We start from the raw sequence: 15,204 nt of genomic DNA, 5'->3' as shown, positions 1-15,204 counted from the left end.
AACAAGTCTCAAGAAATACCAAGAGCTACAACATCCAGTCCAACATAGTGAACAAGAGAATTTATCCCAAAGTAAATGCATAAGAATGCTAATATACTCAGCCAGTTCAGTCCTCCAATGCTCTCTCTCTCTCTCTCTCTCTCTCTCTCTCTCTCTCATCAGTTGTTTCCAGGAGGTGAGGAAGATAAAAAGAAATGTGCATAGTAACTGTTGTCTCCCATTGTATACTTACTTCACTTATTGTGTGTCCTACCATACACCAATCAAAGGCTACATGGGAGTGTCCTTCTTAGACAAAGACTAGGTCAAAGTCCTAGTATATATTTTAAAATATGTTTGTAAATTTAAGAATTAACTACTTGAACACACTAGGGATACATTCTCTGGTTTTATGACACCACACAATGCATCATCAGCTGCTTGAATTTACAATTGCACAAGCAAATGATTGTGCAATCCAGACCACTGCAATCAACCAACCAATAGCAGGAGAGCCAGGCATGTCAAATATTCCATCTTAATTGACTCTGGCATTTCTGAGGTGCTAAAGTTAGGAAGCTGCATAAATGCTGGAAGTTTCAATAAATGCTGCTTGGTAAAGTTCCCCCATTTTCTTTATTTATATAAGTAGTTAAATCAGGGTTGGACAATCTGAAAAAAACACAGAGTAGTCACACCTATCCTCAAAAAACCTTCTCTCGATCCAACCTCCCCATTCAACTACCGCCCTATTTCCCTACTACCTCTTGCCTCAAAGCTTCTTGAAAAGAAAGTATATGCACGTCTATTCCATTTCCTTACACTAAACTCCCTCCTTGACCCACTGTAATATGGATTTTGCCCCCTTCACTCAACAGAGACAGCAATTGTTAAGGTTACCAATGACCTACTTACAGCAAAATCAAAAGGCCACTTCTTTCTACTTATTCTCCTTGATCTGTCTGCAGCCTTTGATACTGTCGACCATCCTCTTTTGCACCCATACCCTCCAATCCTTCGGCATCTGTGACACAGCTCTCTTTTGGTTCTCTTCCTATCTGTCTAACCGTACCTTTAGTGTATCCTTCTTTTGGGCACCCTCTGACCCGTTACCTCTTTCTGCTGGGGTACCATAAGGCTCTGTCCTCGGTCCCCTTCTCTTCTCAATCTACATGTCCTCACTAGGCTTCTTAATAAAGTCCCACAGGTTTCATTATCATTTGTATGCCGATGATACCCAAATCTACCTCTCTGCACCAGAACTACCTCCTTCCTTGCTAACCCGTGTCACTAACTATCTCTCTCATATCTCATCTTGGATGTCCTCTCACTACCTCAAGCTAAATCTCTCCAAAACTGAGCTCCTTATTTTCCCCCTTCTTCCAAAATCTCCACCCCCATTTCTCTATAACTGTTGATAACTCCATCATTACCCCATCCTCACATGCCCGATGTCTTGGGGTCACACTGGACTCAGATCTTTCTTTCACTCCTCACATGCAGTCCTTGGCTAAAGCCTGCCGCTTCCACCTTAAAAACATCTCTAAAATTAGACATTTCCTTACACAAGACACAACAAAGATTTGAATCCACCATCTCATCCTTTCCCGCCTCAACTACTGCAACTCTATCCTCTCTGGTCTCCCTAGCTGCCACCTAGCTCATTTACAATCCATAATGAATGCCTCTGCCAGGCTCATCTTCCTTGCACGTCGCTCTTCATCTGCCGCACCTCTCTGCCAATCCCTTCACTGGCTTCCTCTTGCCTCCAGGATTAAACACAAAATTCTCACTCTGACACACAAAGCCCTCAATTGCACTGCTCCCCCCTACATCTCAGACCTTGTCTCCAGATACTCTCCCTCCCGTCCACTTTGCTCCGCTCTTGATCCCCTACTCTCCTCCTCTCTTGTTACCTCCTCACATTCCTGTCTTCAAGATTTCTCCAGATTGACTCCCATCTTATGGAACTCTCTGCCTCACTCCACAAGAATCTCCCCTAGTTTTAAAAGGTTCAAGTGCTCCCTGAAGACTCAACTATTCAGGGATGCTAGCAACCTACACTAACCTTCCTATCTCCACTGCTATCCCCTAAAACCCCATAGCATGTAAGCCTATGAGCCCAGCTGTTTGTAGTTCACCTTCATAAGAGCCGACTACAACAGTGCAACTCTCGGCAGGACCCTCTCTCTCCATTTGATCCCTGTAATTGTTTTTATATACCACCTATGTTCATAGCACTGCAGAACCTGTTAGCGCTCTACAAATACATGATGATAATAATAATAATAATAATAATAATAATAATAATAAAGAGTAATAAAATAAAACATATTTATTTGTATAGTAATTTGTAATTTGCTGTTATAATCTAATGGGCATCTGTATATTAGCAAAACAATTATGTCATTCTTTGTCTCATAAAGAAGGTTCCTATCCTTAAATGCCAATTTTTGGAGTGTATATGTTCAATGCTGTATCCTAAAGTGTTGCATGCTACATGAAACTTGGAGGATCCTTAATAAAATAGGTATTCCAGAAGGAGACACAAAGTTCTCCTAAAATACAGAGAATAAAATTTAATTTCCCAATTGATATTGTTATAAAGATTTTGTATTTGTTTCATCTACATTTAAAAATGTATTTCAGTTCATTTATGTTTTGAAAAACTCATCTTCGTGTTCTGAATTAACCTGAATTAACCAAAATTATTTGTCATACATGCAAATACATGTCCCTCTCCACCAGTAAAACTTTGACAATAGTCCTGTGACCATTGGATTAGTAACAAGTACAAAACTAATACTGTAGTCTTAGCATCAGTTTACATTTAAACAGTTTACTCCTATAATATGTAAATACTACATTTACTTCCATATGCATGATAGAAAATGCCCCTTATATGCTTGGCCTATACAAATTCTGAAAGACAGCTACATAAGTGGCTATCACTAACATTCTTAAAGGAACAGTCAAGTCCAAAAAAACTTTTATGATTTAAATAGGGAATATAATTTTAAATAACTTTCCAATTTTACTTTCATCACCAATTTTGCTTTGTTCTATTGCTATTCTTAGTTGAAAGCTAAACCTAGGAGGTTCATATGCTAATTTCTTAGACCTTGAAGACTGCCTCTAATCTGAAAGCATTTTAACCACTAGAGGGCATCAGTTAATGTGTTTCATATAGATAACATTGAGCTCATGCATGAGAAGTTACCCTGGAGTGAGTACTGATTGGCAAGTCTGTCAAAAGAAATGAAATAAGGGGGCAGTCTGCAGAGGCTTAGATACAAGGTAATCACAGAGGTAAAAAGTGTATTTCTATAACAGTGTTGGTTATGCAAAACTGGGGAATGGGTAATAAAGGGATTATCTTTCTTTTTAAACAACAAAAAACCTGGTGTTGACTGTCCCTTTAATTCAAATAAATGATTTAATGTACTATTTAAAATAAATTATGTGGGATCAATAAAATAATTATTTGTGGCACAATGAAGATAGATAGATAGATAGATAGATGATAGATAAATAGATATACAGATATACATTGTATAGTTTTTTTATAGACAGGTAAATATTAAGACATATAAAATGTATAGTTTATATATATATATTTATATATATATATATATATATATATATATATATATATATATATATATATATATATATATATATATATATATATATATAATAAGACTCTTTTATTCCAAATCTTTTATTTTTCTATTTTGATAAATAGCTATTTTTGTTTATAATTAACCTAAAGTATGCAAACTTTTAAACTTGACCTTTAATTTTAATGAAATTTCCAGAGAATAAAATAAAACCTTGCTTTTTGTGACCCTATTACTCAAAATATTACATTAAAAAGGTCACACAAGATTAAACACAAAAAAACAAGGAGTCATATTCATTTGAAAGCACACGAAAAAATAAGAAAAAAAAAATAAAGGGAAAATATTTTCTTCTATTGTAGGATGAAGACTGCATATGAAATATTGAGCTGTTCACTTTTTATTGCTAAGAAAACAATTTCTAACAAAAGATACAATGATATTTGCAATGCTTTTCCTTTCTTTTATAACAGGAAGCTGGATATGAAATAAATTAACAGAGCTTTCGCCATTAAGATTTAATAAATTCTTAATGTTCCACCAGTGTTTCCAATATAAAGCTGTCATAAATAAAATGATGGATATTTTTTATTCATTTTATTATGCCATATCACTCTTTATAACTTGTGTTATACTATCCAAAAATTGGATTCAAATAACAGAAAAAAATATTGCATGCAATTATCTTTGCCAGTTTCAAATCAAATCTTATTTTAAAACAATTCTTATTTTATTTAAGACATTTTATATTGAGGAAAAAAATGTCAAATAACGCATAGAAAAGCATGTCTTAAAGTGTGTTTAAGTCTTTATGCAATTCCACAAAGCTGATGTTTTGTAGCAAATAAAATTTGGTTCTAAAAATGAAAGGGTACTATTTTAATATGATATGATTTTGCATGAAAAAAATCAAGGTAAACCTGCTTAAATTTATAGTGAAACTAACAGGAAGTGAATGTTTGTATAACTCATACCTAAGAGCAGATTGCTTAAAGGGGCATTATACACCAATTTTCATATACCGCATTTTTCGCTCTATAAGATGCACTTTTTTCCTCCTTATGGAGCGAATGTGATCAGGGCCGGCATTTTTGTAGTAGGCAGTATAGGCAGCACCCTTTGGGCGCACCAGCATGAGAGCGGTGCCAACTGCTTATGATAAAAAAAATTTTTTTAATTTTTATTTAATTTTTTTAATTTTGATCTCGCTTGCAACTAAACTTATTTTACTAATTCCAAGATTCCTGAGTGAGATCGCACAGTGACTTGGCTGGCCCGGGTATTATTGCTTTTAACTTTAATGTTGGCACTGTGGTGGTCTTTTGTCAGACTCAGAGCCATAGAGTGGAGGACTGGAGCGTGACGAGGCGGAGCTCACTTGCCTTGCGCTGACATCACTCACTCTGAGACTGAGAGGGAGAAATTTTGCAGAATGAGCCGCTGCCGCCTGACATCTCCACGTGAGTCGTGACACAGGATCACACACTGTCTGCAGCAGCAGCACCATCCATCCATCTGAGCCACGTGAGGTGGTGACTGAGTGAGCCAGCCCGCTGCACGCAGAAGACGAGTGAGGAGCATCCGAGCAGGTAGTAATGGTGGCAGCACTGGTGGGGGTCTCTGAGGAGAGGTCCAGAGGCCGGAGCTGGCATTTCTTGGAATTGGGGGGCTCTATGAGGAGGGGAATTTGAATTTCTACTAGGACGTGGCCTGGGGGTTCTCTCTGACTCTGAGGGGGCCAGAGTGGCTGGGCACACTCAGTATGAGTGTGTCAGTGTGGGTGTTATTCATTCAATAAAAAATGACTTCACGTTTGTGATCTGAGCTTCTTAAATTCTGACTCTAGGGATTCAGAGTTCTTGGGGTACACCGACTAGAAGAGTACTCGAAACCTTAAAGCCTCACTTCATTTGTTAATGACACTGATGATTCTATTATTCTGTTATAGTTTATTAAATAGTTTACTACACCATTTGAGTCAGAATATTTTTTTCTTGTTTTCCTCCTCTAAAAACTAGGTGCGTCTGATGGTCAGGTGCATCTTATGGAGCGAAAAATACGGTAACTGCATGTAATAGACACTACTATAAAGAATAATATGCACAGATACTGATATAAAAATCCAGTGTAAAACCATTTAAAATCATACTTAGAAGCTACCAGGCAGCTAAAACACCCACTTAAAGTGGGAAATAACAGACACTCCCCCCACCTCTGCATATGAAAAAACTCTTTACACAAACAGGAGCAAGCTGGAGTAGGTATGCCTCGGCATTCTCCTAAAACTTTGGGGCTTGGTTAGGAGTCTAAAAATCAGAACAATGTTATTTAAAAATAAGAAAAACTATAAATTTAAAAAGAAACAAAAAACCTGTATGGGCTATATAAATGGATCATCTACAAAACATTTATACAAAGAAAAATCGAGTGTATAATGTCCCTTTAATGTTACAACTCCTAGAGCTTTGGTGGAAAGTGATGTGCAAAGTTGCTATAAATACAAAGGCCTAGATTACAAATGGAAACTATCGATAGCTCAGTCTGCGCTATCTATATCACGACCCAGTGCTAATATTAGGGTGAATCCGTTATTATACGTGAATAGTAATAAAGAGAATCTTGATGCAGCCAACATTTTTAGCATGCCTTTTTCTTTCAATGGATAGCACAGACACCTAGATTACAAGTTTTGCGATATAAAGGATATTTAACGAACGCAACAAAAGTTGCGTTATTTCACCCTCCGTAGCGCTGACATTACAAGTTTTAGAAAAGCCGGCTTGTGCGTGCGATATGGTAGCATTGCTCCATACCGCACAAAATACAAGCATTGCTTTGAAGTGTTCATGCACGCTTTCCCCATAGACATAAATGTGTTAGAAAAAAAACTAACACCTGCGATTGCGGAATTAAAAGCTCCGTAATGCAGCCCTATTGATGTCTATGGGGAATTTTTTTTTTACGTTTAAACCTAACACCCTAACATAAACACCACATCTAAACACCCCTAATCCACTGCCTCCGACATCGCCGCCACCTACACATTGTTATAAACCCCTAATCTGCCACTCCCGATATCGCTGCCACTGAAATAAATCGATTAACCACTAATCTGCCGCTCCCGATATCGCCACCACTATACTAAAGTTATTAACCCCTATTCCCCACCCACAAACATTGCCCACACTATAATAAAGATATTAACCCCTATTCCGCTGCTCCCTGACATCGCCGCCGCTAAATAAAGTTATTAACCCCGAAACCTCTGGCCTCCCACATCACTACCACTAAATAAACCTATTAACCTTTAAACCGCCAGCCCCCCACATTGCAACAACCTAAATTAAACTATTAACCCCTAAACCTAACCCTAAACCTAACCATAAACCTAACTCTAACCCTAACCCCCCTAGCTTTAACATAATTAAAATAGAGCAAAATTAAAGTTACAATTACTAACTAAATAATACCTATTTAAAATGAAATACAAACTTACCTGTGAAATAAAACCTAAGCTACATACAACATAACTAATAGTTATATTGTAGCTAGCTTAGGTTTTATTTCTATTTCACAGGTAAGTTTGTATTCCAAAAAGTGAGCGGTACAGACTCTCCTGTCAAGACTGATCCTGCATTTTAAAGTCAGTAGTTAAGAGTTTTACACTACTACGCCGTAGCATAAAACTCTTAACTAAAGTGCTAAAAAGTACACTAGCACTACCTATTAACCCCTAAACCAAGGCCCCCCCACATCGCAAACAATAAAATAAATATTTTAACCCCTAATCTGCCGAACCGGACATCGTCACAGCTATAATAAATATATTAACCCATAAACCGCCGCACTCCTGCATCGCAAACACTAGTTAAATATTATTAACCCCTAATCTGCTGGCCCTAACATTGCCGCAACCTACCTACATTTATTAACCCCTAATCTGCTGCCCCCAACGTTGCTGCCACTATAATAAAGTTATTAACCCCTTAACCTAAATCTAACTCTAACCCTAACACCCCCTAACTTAAATATAATTTAAATAAATCTAAATAAAATTACTACAATTCACTAAATAATTCCTATTAAAACTAAATACTTACCGATAAAATAAACCCTAAGATAGCTATAATATAACTATATAGATCACTGTTTCTAGATTAGGGTTTATTTTTATTTTACAGGCAAGTTTGTATTTATTTTAACTAGGTCGAATAGTTATTAAATAGTTATTTACTATTTAATAACTACCTAGTTAAAATAAAGACAAATTTACCTGTAAAATAAAACCTAACCTAAGTTACAATTACACCTAACACTACACTATAATTAAATAAATTAAATAAATAAAATACAATTAATTACAATTAAATAAAATTGTCTGAAGTACGAAAACAAACAAACACTAAATTACAGAAAATAATAAAATAATTACAATATGTTTAAACTAATTAAACACTCTAATCCCCCTAACAAAATAAAAAGCCCCCCAAATAAAAAAAGCCCTACCCTACACTAAATTACAAATAGCCCTTAAAAGGGCCTTTTGTGGGTTATTGCCTCAAAGTAATCAGCTCTTTTACCTGTAAAAAAAGTACAAATACCCCCCCAACATTAAAACCCACCACCCACACAACCAACCCTGCTCTAAAACCCACCCAATCCCCACTTAAAAAAACCTAACAATAACCCCTTGAAGATCACCCTACCGTGAGACGTCTTCACCCAACCGGGCAGAAGTGGACCTCCAGATGGGCAGAAGTCTTCATCCAGACGGCATCTTCTATCTTCATCCATTCTGTGTGGAGCGGGTCCATCTTCAAGACATCCGACATGGAGCATACTCTTCAAACGACGGCCGACAACTGAAAGAAGGTTCCTTTAGATGACGTCATCCAAGATGGCATCCCTTCATTTACGATTGGCTGATAGAATTCTATCAGCCAATCGGAATTAAGGTAGAAAAAATCCTATTGGCTGATCCAATCAGCCAATAGGATTGAGCTTGCTTTCTATTGGCTGATTGGAACAGCCAATAGAATGCGAGCTCAATCCTATTGGCTGATTGGATCATCCAATAGGATTGAAGTTCAATACTATTGGCTGATTGCATCAGCCAATAGGATTTTTTCTACCTTAATTCCGATTGGCTGATAGAATTATATCAGCCAATCGGAATCTAAGGGACGCCATCTTGGATGACGTCACTTAAAGAACCTTCATTCGTCGGGTAGTCGTCGGATGAAGAGGATGCTCCGCGTTGGATGTCTTGAAGATGGACCCGCTCCGCGTCGGATGGATGAAGATAGAAGATGCCGTCTGGATGAAGACTTCTGCACGTTTGGAGGACCACTTCGCCGACTTCTCCCGGCTTCATCGAGGACTTCGGCCCAGTTGGATGAAGACTTCTGCTGCTTCCTTGAGGATGGATGTCCGGTCTTCAGAACTGTAAGTCGATCTTCAGGGGGTTAGTGTTAGGATTTTTTAAGGGTGTATTGGGTGGGTTTTATTTTTAGGTTAGGGTTTGGGGTGCAAAATAGCTAACTGCCCTTTTAAGGTCAATGCCCATCCAAATGCCCTTTTCAGGGCAATGGGGAGCTTAGGTTTTTTAGATAGTATTTTATTTGGGGAGTTGGTTGTGTGGGTGTTGGGTTTTACTGTTGGGGGGGTTGTTTGTATTTTTTTTACAGGTTAAAGAACTGATTACTTTGGGGCAATGCCCCGTAAAAAGGCCCTTTAAAGGGCTATTGGTAGTTTAGTTTAGGCTAGGGTTTTTTTATTTTTGGGGGGCTTTTTTTTTATTTTGATAGGGCTATTAGATTAGGTGTAATTAATTTAAATATCTTGTAATTTGTTTATAATTTTCTGTAATTTAGTGTTTTTTTTTTTTGTACTTTAGCTAATTTAATTTAATTTCTTTAATTGTTGTTAATTTAGTTAATGTATTTAATTATAGTGTAGTGTTAGGTGTTATCTTAACTTAGGTTTTATTTTACAGGTACTTTTCTATTTATTTTAGCTAGGTAATTATTAAATAGTTAATAACTATTTAATAATTATTCTACCTAGTTAAAATAAATACAAACTGTCCTGTAAAATAAAAATAAAACCTTAGATTGCTACAATGTAACTATTAGTTATATTGTAGCTATCTTCAGGGCCGGATTGGGAATAAAAAGCAGCCCTGGAAAAATATGAAGACCAGCCCTTTTTTTTGTTGAGTTGGTAGAATGCACATGCCCCATTTTTCTCAAAGTGGATTACTGGGACACTCCTTCCACAATATTTTCTTCAGAATTAAATTATATTACTTTGTTTTAAATAAAAAAAGCCAGATTGATGTTATATAGGCACCTTACAACCTAACTGCATCCATTAATCACTCCTTTAAATTGTAGCTTTCCAGCCCCATCTGCTGCAGCCCACCGGGAAATCTCCTGGGTTAACAAATGTAGGTAGGTTGCGGCGACATTGGGGGTGGCAGATTAGGGGTTAATAAATATTATGTAGGTGTCGGCGATGTTGGGGCAGCAGATTAGGGGTTAATAAATATAATGTAGGTGGCGGCGGTGTCCGGAGCGGCAGATTAGGAGCGGCAGATTAGAATTTAAAAACTTAAAATTAAAATAAAAAACCTAACATTACATTAAAAAGACCAACCTAAGATTAAATAAAAAAATCTAATATTGCAAAAAATATAAAAATTGAAAATTACAGAAAATAATTAACGAAATGATCCAAAATAAAAAAAATAAACCTAATCTAATACCTTTGTAAAAATAAAAAGCTCCCCAAAATAAAAACACACCCTAATCTAACACTAAACTACCAATAGCCAACCCACCAAGCCCCAAAAATAAAAAAAAATGAACACTAAAAAAACCTTAGCTAGCCATTGCCCCTTAAAGGACATTTGTATGGGCAATGTCCTTTAAAAGGGCAATCAGCTCTTTTGATGACCATTAAAATAAAGTAACCATAATCTTAAAAAAAAAACTTCTTCCAGGCAGCTCCATCTTCATCCAGCGGGGGGGACATCTCCTATCTTCATCCAGAGCGAAGGTGGCATGGAGCGAAGGTTGCCGCAGAGCAGGAACGGTGGCCATGCAGACATCCACTGTGGAGGATTTTCTTCATGCCATAGCTGCCGCACACTGAAGATTGAATGCAAGGTACCTGTTTTATATTTGGGGTACCTTGCATTCCTATTGGCTGAAATTTTCAAATCAGCCAAGAGGATGAGAGCTACTGAAATCCTATTGGCTGTTTAAATCTAATTTAAAAAAATAAAAAAAATTATGTAATGTTAGGTTTTTTTAATTTTAAGTTAGGATTTTTTTATTTTGGTACTTTTTAATTAATTTATTAACAAGGTAGTCTTTTTTTTATTTTGTGTAATTGGGGTTAATTTAGGGGGTGTTAGGTTAGGAGGCTTAGTGATTAGATTAATTCTGAGCATTGTGGGGGGTTGGCGGTTTAGGGGTTAATAGTATAATTAGGTAGTTGGCGTTGGGGAGGTTGGCTGTTTAGGGGTTAATAGTGTAATTACGTAGTTGGCGCTGTGGGGGGATGGCAGTTTAGGGATTAATATTGTAATTAGGTTATTTGTTTTGTGGGTGAATGGAGGATTAGGGGTTAATCACTGTCAGCTAGATTACGAGTTGAGCGTTAGGCTGAAAAAGCAACGTTAACAGGTCCTAACGCTGCTTTTTCACACCCGCTGGTATTACGAGTCTTGCAGGTTTAGGGTCACCGCACACTTTTTCGGCCTTACCGCAAAACGACTTACGTAAACTTTGTAAAATCTTTTTTCTATGGGACTTAGCGCCGGTATTACAAGTCTGTCCTGGGAGGCCAAAAAGTGAGATGTACACCCTATACCAACAAGAGTACTAACGCAATTAAAAGTCAGTAGTTAAGAGTTTTATGGTACAACGCCGTAACATAAAACTTATAACTAAAGTGTTAAAAAGTACACTAATACCCATAAACTACCTATTAACCCCTAAGCCCTCCCGGATCGCAAACACTAAAATAAAATTTTTAACCCCTAATCTGCCGCTCTGGACACCGCCAACACCTACATTATATTTATTAACCCCTAATCTGCCACCCCCAATGTCACCGCAACCTACCTACACTTATTAACCCCTAATCTGTCGCCCCCAACGTCGCCGCCACTATAATAAACATATTAACCCTTAAACTGCCGCTCTCCCGCCTCGCAATCATTAGTTAAATATTATTAACCCCCAACGTCGCCGCCACTATACTAAATGTATTAACCCCTAAACCTAAGTATAACCCCAACACCCCCTAACTTAAATATAATTAAAATAAATCTAACTAAAAATTCCGATCCTTAACTACATTATTCCTATTTAAAACTAAATACTTACCTATAAAATAAACCCTAAGCTAGCTACAATATAACTAATAGTTACATTGTAGCTATCTTAGGGTTTATTTTTATTTTATAGGCAAGTTTGTATTTATTTTAACTAGGTAGAATAGTTATTAAATAGTTATTAACTATTTAATAATTACCTAGCTAAAATAAATATAAAAGTACTTGTAAAATAAAACCTAACCTAAGTTACAATAACACCTAACACTACACTATAATTAAATAAATTAACTAAATTGATAACAATTAAAGAAATTAAATTAATTTAGCTAAAGTACAACCCCCCCCCACTAAATTACAGAAAATAATAAACAAATTACAAGATATTTAAACTAATTACACCTAATCTAATAGCCCTATCAAAATTAGAAAAAGCCCCCTCAAAATAAAAAAACCCTAGCCTAAACTAAACTACCAATAGCCCTTAAAAGGGCCTTTTACGGGCCATTGCACCAAAGTAATCAGCTCTTTTACCTGTAAAAGAAAATACAAACAAATCCCCCCAACAGTAAAACCCACCACCCACACTACAACCCCCCAAATAAAGTACTATCTCAAAAAACCTAAGCTCCCCCTTGCTCTGAAAAGGGCATTTGGATGGGCATTGCCCTTAAAAGGGCAGTTAGCTCTTTTGTGGCCCAAACCCTAACCTAAAAATAAAACCCACCCAATACACCCTTAAAAAATCCTAAAACTAACCCCCTGAAGATCGACTTACAGTTCTTAAGACCGGACATCCATCCTCAAGGAAGAGGCAGAAGTCTTCATCCAACCAGACAGAAGTCCTCAACGAAGCCCGGAGAAGTCTTCATCCAAGCCGGGTGAAGTGGTCCTCCAGACGGGCAGAAGTCTTCATACAGAAGGCATCTTCTATCTTCATCCATCCGACACGGAGCGGGTCCATCTTCAAGACATTCGACGCGGAGCATCCTCTTCATCTGACGACTACCCGACGAATGAAGGTTCCTTTACGTGACGTCATCCAAGATGGCGTCCCTTAGATTCCGACTGGCTGATAGAATTCTGTCAGCCAATCGGAATTAAGGCAGAAAAAATCCTATTGGCTGATGCAATCAGCCAATAGGATTGAAGTTCAATCTTATTGGCTGATCCAATAAGCCAATAGGATTGAGCTCGCAATCTATTGGCTGTTCCAATCAGCCAATAGAATGCAAGCTCAATCCCATTGGCTGATTGGATCAGCCAATAGGATTGAACTTCAATCCTATTGGCTAATTGCATTAGCCAATAAGATTTTTTTTACCTTAATTCTGATTGTCACTTTAAGGAACCTTCATTCGTCAGATAGTCGTTGGAAGAAGAGGATGCTCCACGTCAGATATCTTGAAGATGGACCTGCTCCGCGTCGGATGGATGAAGATAGAAGATGCCGTCTGGATGAAGACTTATGCCCGTCTGGAGGACCACTTCACTCGGCTTGGATGAAGACTTCTCCCGGCTTTGTTGAGGACTTCGGCCCAGTTGGATGAAGACTTCTGCCGCTTCCTTGAGGATGGATGTCCGGTCTTCAGAAGTCGATCTTCAGGGGGTTAGTGTTAGGATTTTTTTAAGGGTGTATTGGGTGGGTTTTATTTTTAGGTTAGGGTTTGGGCCGCAAAAGAGATAACTGCCTTTTTAAGGGCAATGCCCATCCAAATGCCCTTTTCAGGGTAATGGGGAGTTTAGGTTATTTTAGATAGTATTTTGTTTTGGGGGGTTGGTTGTGTGGGTGGTGGGTTTTACTGTTGGGGGTTGTTTGTATTTTTTTTGTAGGTTAAAGAACTGATTACTTTGGGGCAATGCCCAGCAAAAGGCCCTTTTAAGGGCTATTGGTAGTTTAGTTTAGGCTAGGGTTTTTTTTATTTGGGGGGGCTTTTTCTTATTTTGATAGGGCTATTAGATTAGGTGTAATTAGTTTAAATATCTTGTAATTTGTTTATTATTTTCTGTAATTTAGTGTTTGTTTTTTTGTACTTTAGCTAATTTAATTTCTTTAATTATTGTTAATTTAGTTAATTTATTTAATTATAGTGTAGTGTTAGGTGTTATTTTACAGGTACTTTTGTATTTATTTTAGCTAGGTAGTTATTAAATAGCTATTCTACCTACTTAAAATAAATACAAACTTGCCTGTAAAATAAAAATAAACCCCAAAATAGCTACAATGTAACTATTAGTTATATTGTAGCTAGATTAGGGTTTATTTTATAGGTAAGTATATAGTTTTAAATAGGAATTATATAGTTAATGATAGCAATTTTTAGTTAGATTTATTGTAATTATATTTAAGTTAGGGGGTGTTAGGGTTAGGTTTAGACTTAGGTTTAGGGGTTAATACATTTAGTATAGTGGCGGATGAATGTAATAAATGTAATGTAAGTGGCGGAGGGCTCCGGGTGCGGCGGTTTAGGGGTTAAACAATTAATTTATTTGCGGTGTGGTCCATGATCGGCAGGATAGGGGTTAATAACTTTATGTAGGTGGCGGTGGTATAGGGGGCAGCAGATTAAGGGTTAATAGGTATAATGTAGGTGGCGGCGGGGTCCGGGAGAGGCGGTTTAGGGGTTCATATAATTATTATAGTGGCGGCGGGGTCCCGGAGCGGCGGTTTAGGGGTTAATAAGTATAAAGCAGGCGGTGTAGGGGGGAAAGATTAGGGGTGTTTAGACTCGGGGTACATGTTAGGGTGTTAGGTTCAGACACTTCCCATAGAAATCAATGGGATATCGGGCCGCAGCAAACATGAGCTCTTGCTGCTGTCAGACTAGCATTGATTCTTATGGGATCCGCTGCCTCCAGGGCGGGGGATTAAAAACCAGGTACGCTGGCCCGGAATAGTGGCAACTAGTGATATCGCAAACCTAAAATTTAAATAAAATCAAGAGGACTAACACCTGGACTGTGGTATGCCGGAGGGGGATCCATGGGAAAACTCCCATGGAAAATTACATAGTTGATGCAGAGTCTGGTTTTAATCCATAAAGGGCATAAATCACCTAACATTCCTAAATTGTTTGGAATAACGTGCTTTAAAACATCAGGTATGATGTTGTATCGATCAGGTAGTGTAAGGGTTACGCCTGCTTCACAGTGGGCAGTGTAGGTGATATACCTGCCCTGACCATGCTTTGCAGAACAGGTATCAGTGGTCAAATGGACCCTTGCCCCAACACTGTGTGCCAGACATGCCATTATAGCAGA

This window comes from Bombina bombina, chromosome 1 (assembly GCF_027579735.1).
Source record: "Bombina bombina isolate aBomBom1 chromosome 1, aBomBom1.pri, whole genome shotgun sequence".
Lineage (NCBI taxonomy): Eukaryota > Metazoa > Chordata > Amphibia > Anura > Bombinatoridae > Bombina > Bombina bombina.
The sequence above is the reverse complement of the archived record's forward strand: the minus strand, read 5'-3'. Positions refer to the sequence as shown.